The 6,000-nt window shown below is 36.6% G+C and overlaps 1 long non-coding RNA gene across 1 annotated transcript in view; it reads left to right on the plus strand.

The window, feature by feature from the left end:
* Positions 1-5,569, plus strand: part of LOC129524165 (uncharacterized) — a 32,090-nt gene extending 26,521 nt beyond the window's left edge. Inside the window, exons 2-3 of the long non-coding RNA XR_008667867.2 lie at positions 4,732-4,894; positions 5,205-5,569. This is a non-coding gene — a long non-coding RNA (uncharacterized lncRNA). The remainder of the gene's footprint in view (positions 1-4,731; positions 4,895-5,204) is intronic.
* The last annotated feature ends 431 nt before the right edge of the window (positions 5,570-6,000 follow it).

Here is a 6,000-nt window from a genome sequence, read left to right on the forward strand (position 1 = left end):
TGAAGTATTAGTAGTAACTCTTTTTTTGAATATTTGGCAGAATTCAGCAGGGAAGCCATCTGGTCCTGGGCTTTTCTTTGGGCAGTTTTTGCTTACTTCTTTAATCTCTTTATTTGTTATTGGTCTATTCAGGCTTTTTATTTCTTCTTGACTCAATTTTAGTAAGTTGTATTTTCTAGGAATTTATCTATTTCCCCTAGATTACCCAATTTGTTGGAATATAATTGTTCATAATAGTCTCTTAGGATCCTTTTTATTTCTGAGGTCTCTGTTGTAACTTCACTTTCATTATTTTATTTTATTTTTGAGTCTTCTTTTCTTCTTAAAGTAGCTAAGAGCTTTTACATTTAGTTTATTTTTTTAAAGTAACTCTTAGTTTTATAGATTCTTTCTATGGTTTTTCTTTTCTTTATTTGATTTACTTCTGTTCTGATTTTTATTAGTTCCTTCCTTCTGCTAATTTTGGGCTTAGTTTGTTCTTTTTCTACATCCTCAAGGCTTAGTGTTAGAATATATACTTGGGATCTCTTTTCTTTTTCAAGTGTAGACATTTATTGCTCTTCTTAGAACAGCTAAGCTTTTGTTGCAACCCATAGGTCTTGGTATGTTGTGTTTTCATTGTCATTTGTCTCAAGATGTTTTTAAATTTTCCTTTTGATTTCCTCTTTGACCTATTGGCCATTTAGGAGGTTGTTGTTTAATTTATACATACTTGTAAGTTTTTCAAGATTCTTCTTGCTGTTGATTTCTAGTTTCATTCCATTATGATCTGAAATGATCCTGGATATTATTTCAATTCCTTAAATTTATTAAAATTTGTTTCATGGCCTAACATATGGTCTATCCTGGAGAACGATCCACGTGCCTAGAGAAAAATGTGTATTCTGCTGCTGCTCATGGAAAGTTCCACTAATGTATGTTGGGTCCATTTAGACAAAAGTGCAATTCAAGTCCAGTATTTCTTTATTAATTTTCTTTCTAGTTGATCTATCCATTGTTAAAAGCATAAATTCTTATTTTCATTTCCATTTGAGGAAGCCGTGTCCCAAGACTCAGGCAATTTGCCCAAAGTTGCAAAATTCAGTTCTAATCTACCTCATCTGGCTTCAAACTATTTTGTTTATCTAGCACACAATTCTACATGAGCATTTTCCCTTTTAGAAAGTTGAGTTATTTCTTTGAAATGAATCAGCCAATGTGATATTTGCACCATTATAAACATTTTTCCATCCAATTAGCACTGTCATTTGGACTTTTCTTGGAAAAACAGAATTTTGAGCCTTCCATAGGTTACCTAATTGTATCCAATACTGTATACAAGTAGATATGTAAAGGTGTATACAACACTGTGTCTGAACAATAATGATTTGTTTCCTTCCCTCTGTTATTGGAATTCTCCTTTTGCTAGGACTGCTGTACCCTCTGTTTCCAATAGGCTTTCACAGAAGACAGGCAAACAAATCCACCTGAGCGTGTCCTTCCCCCACAAGGATGCACAAGTAGTGACACTTGTTCCATTGCGCTTCCCAGGCTTTCTCAGATGAATAGGAGTGCAGTCCCAGGGTGGACTTTGGCTTCCATGCTTACATGGTGAATGTCTGAGCCGTAATTTTCCTGCTTGATACAAAGGCTTCCTTTGTCTCCAGCTATCTGTACTGAATACACTTTCCTTCAACTCTTCTAGCTTACTTAAATAATACATTTGATTTGATAATATAAAGGATGATATGATATAATTTGCCCAGTTCAACACCCTCCAGGACAAAAAATTATAAGAGCAACAAAAATAATGTCCGGGATCACGATCAAGCCATTAAAAAGAGAATTGGAAAAACATTATTAACTCAGGCAAAGGAAAAATGAAATGCATTTTCTAGAAAGAATGAAAGGTAGAATACCTTTCTACCTTTTTTTGGATGTGGTTTCTGATTAGAGAAAAGATCTTTGTGCCTCAAATGTTTCCAAAGATAAAATTTTAAGGTAAAGTAAATTCTCCAACTCAGGAAAATGGCTAGAAATCAGTGTCACCTGATTCTTAAACACTGCCCTGTGATAAGAAACAGACTTATAGGTTATTGTTCTAAATGTAAACTTTACTTCTCAATCATAGTATTGTCTTTTCATTTAAGGAAACACACTGAAAGAAAGTTGAAACAATTTTCATAAAAAATAATATAAGTTCCAAATTTTTACTATGATGTTAATAATTGTAATATAATAACAATGTCAGTTAAATGTTTTATTTCTAAAATCTATAATGTGATTTCTTATACACTTACAGAATAATGTTTACAATATATTAGATTCTAATATATATATATAGGTTTTCCTTTTAGTAAAATATATTTCGGTCCTTGAAGCTTTTGAGAAGAAAATATTTAAGAAAAGATACATTTGGAAAAATAAATGTAAGTTTTGAAGTTTGCAACAGCTACTCTGCAAGTCTATAAATTATGGATATTTTATTTATTAATTCGGTTATTGAGTATTTATTGAACTTAAGCTTTGTACCACTCACTGTATTTCGTGCTAAGAACACATAAATAGTAGGTTGAACCAAAATCGCTGTTTTTATAAGTTAAACACAGTTAATAGCAATTTAAACAGTAATTAATCAGGGTTTAAGTCAAAGTTAAATGTAATGCTTGTCCTCGTGGGCATCAGTCTGCTAAGGAAAGCAGACTTACAAATAAATACATGCAAGTGCAGGGTGAATAATCAGAGAGGATTTTTAATAGTGGGTTATATTTTTTAAAAAGTAGGAGTAGTATGGGTGGTATGTTAACAGATGGAGAAAGTTGCAATGGATTAGAACATTTAATAGGAGCTGAAGGAGTGAAGACAGGAAATATAATATTTCATTTTAAAAAGCTTGATTGTGAAGCTGACAGCATCAATTGTATGTCAGTGTGGTTCAGGGGTGTGTGTGTGTGTGTGTGTGTGTATGTGTGTATGGGAGAGGCATGCTTATATGCTGAGAGCAAGTGGTCAGGACAAAGGTTATGGAAATACAGAGGCTGGACCGGAGAGTTTCTGGCACTGAGAATTTATTTTAATTATGCGATTCTATGTACTATGCATGTGACTTAAGTAGGAGGATTCAACAAATGTTCCTTGAACTGAAATATAAACAATGCTAGATTTTCTATCTAATTTTTGATGATACCTTGTTCTTCTCTAGGGAACACAGCTGATGAGAGCCAAGTCTGGGGAAGGGCTTTGAAATTTCACTTTTAAACACTTTAAGTAAATAATGTTAAGAGGAAATGAAAAGGGAAAGAAAGGGGAACAGGTATTTAGAAAGACTTTGAAATGAACCCAAAGCTTAATGAAAAAACAATTGGCGTAGAAGCAGCCAAGAGAGCTGTCTTGTACACAGGGAAAATGAGTCATGCATAAGAAGGATTAATGAATGAAGACATGGATAAGAAAAAGGTATTGTGGGTGGGAAAAAAAATCCATGAAAATAAGAGAGGCTTTTTGAAGCTCAGAGCAAAGGCAGCAAGAAAACCATTAGTCCCTGATGACAGAAGGAATGTTGTTAGTAATTGCTCAGTGGAATATAATGGCTGGCCCTTTGACAGAAAGCTAATCCATGAAATGCATGAATGGAGAGTTAGCATGTGGTTACAGTGCATCAAGCTCTGCTGACAAGGTGAAATCTAGAAGGAGGTCCATAGTCAGGATAGTTTTAGTGTCAAATAATCCTACTTTCTAAATGAATAGTGAGAGAGAGTGTGTATGTCTTAGTCTATTTTGTGTCACTATAAGAGAATATCACAGACTGGATAATTTATAAATAAAACAAATGTATGCCTCACAGTCTGGAGGCTGGGAAGTCCAGCATCAAGTTGCCAGGATCTGGTGAGGGCCTTCATGCTGTGTCTTCCAATGGAGGAAGGCAGCAGGAGAACATGCACTCCAGATAGCAAGAGAGCAAGAATGGGTAGAACTCACTTTTTCAACAATCTCACTGTCGAGATAACTAACCCATTCCCATGGCAATGCCATTTATCCATTCATAAAGGCAGAGCCCTCGTGACCTTATCATCTCTTATTAGGCCCCATCTGCCAACACTGTTGCACTGGGGATTAAATTTCCAACACATGAATTTTGAGGGGCACATTTCAACCACATCAGAGAAGAAGAGACCTGAATCGTCAAGAAACATAAATTTTTCTAAAATGATTTTCTAGTTATTAAATTAAATCAAAGTAATTTAATTTAATTAAGTTGAACATTTCAGATTGGTTTCCAGATACTTCAGGCCAATTCAACTCCTATTTCAGGGTTTTTCCCACATAGAATACTCTCTTTATTGGACAAAGCTTATACATTTTCTCTAATGTATAATGACAGACAAATGCCTCTTTGCTCAAAGCCAGTGGGGACCCCATGTGTTGTCACTCCAGTTCCCTCTACTCTTCTTCCTGTCTCTTTCTCCAGCCTTCTGTCTGGTGAGACATCTCCATGGATCTCAATTTAAAAACCATTCTGTAATTTACTTAACCTTTTAAAAAACTTGACTATTATTTTTTAACACTATGTGTTTTACCATGTGTCAAAGTAACCTTCCTAATCCCAATATTCCCCATTCTCCTCTGTTCAGCCTCCCTGGAGGCTTGGGCTGGAGGGTCAGCAAGAGTATCTAGACCACCAGCAGTGTGCATTGGGCTCTGGGTAGTGCCAAGCATGTGCATGAATCATGGGTGTTTTTTTCTACATCACAGGGGGACGCTGCTCTGCTGGACTCACTCCATTCCCAGTGTCCTTTGCCTTGTTACCAATGGGAGGAGAACTGGCTTTAGTGAAGGTTGGAACTCTCCAACTCACTCACTAAGCCATCATTCCTTATCTGACACCCCAGAAGTCTGATACCAGAAATACGATCAAGTAAGTTTGAGTTATTCCTTAAGCAATGTACCAATATATTTAAGAGCATGGACTCCGACTCAGATGGACTAGGTTCAAATTCTGACAAAGCCACTACCAGCCATGAGAGTTTAGAAGAGTGACTTCACCTTTCAGAGCTCAATTTTCACCAAGTGTACAAGCAAGATAACAATCCGTATGTGTAGCATTGCTGTGTTAGAAATAATATAGGCCAAAATCCTGGCACCTTACCTGGCTCAGGGAAACCACTTAATACATAATTATTAATGTTATTTTTATATGAAAGTCTCTATTTTCTCAATTTTTCCAGAAAGCTAAAGTTCCTAAAAGACTGTCTCAGCGTAATGTCAAGGGTCCTGATGAAATGGCTATGACAAGCAATATATCAGAGTTAGTGGAATGCCTATGGTGGAGTTGCCTGCTTAAGAACACCCTGTAGGTGGGTCGATACAACTAGCACCAATACTTCTCTGTCATAACATCCCACTTAAACAATCAGTTGACAAATAAGAAGACCTTAATGATTTAGCATTTTATTAGCAAATTGCAGTGGCTGCTTGCAAGACAACTTTGAACTGTAGTTGGAAATTTGAAGCGGGTGATTTGGGCCACTTTGCTTTTTGGCAACTACCCACTGACAGCATGTTACTTTTGCTTCCTTTGTCAAGCACAGAAAAACAGGAAGCACAAAATCAATTTGAACTGGGGTTGGAGGTGGGAGGAAGCTGGTGGAGAGGCGGGCTGTGTCTCCCGTCGGGTCTGATCCACATTAAGCAACAAGAAATCACTCTGTACTCAGCCTGGGTCTTGTGCTGAGCTGCACCTTCAAGCATTTTTGGACACAAAGAAATCCTTCTGTACATGTGAGGTTTCTGGCTGTCTCTTCAGGACCAGCCCTGCCCCACAACCCCTTTAAAAAAATGTCTCTGGGGTATAGAGGGCAGTAGAGTAAGTGCAGAACGAGACTGAGACATGGGCATGTTATGAGTTTTGCAGTGAATTAGCTATGTGACCTTGATAAAATATACCCTGCTTCTCCATCTGTGAGAGTATTGAAGAAGGAGGAAGCATTTCACAATCAAATTCCAACCAAGGAAAGGGGTCGT

Source organism: Gorilla gorilla, chromosome 7 (assembly GCF_029281585.2).
Source record: "Gorilla gorilla gorilla isolate KB3781 chromosome 7, NHGRI_mGorGor1-v2.1_pri, whole genome shotgun sequence".
Taxonomy (NCBI): domain Eukaryota; kingdom Metazoa; phylum Chordata; class Mammalia; order Primates; family Hominidae; genus Gorilla; species Gorilla gorilla.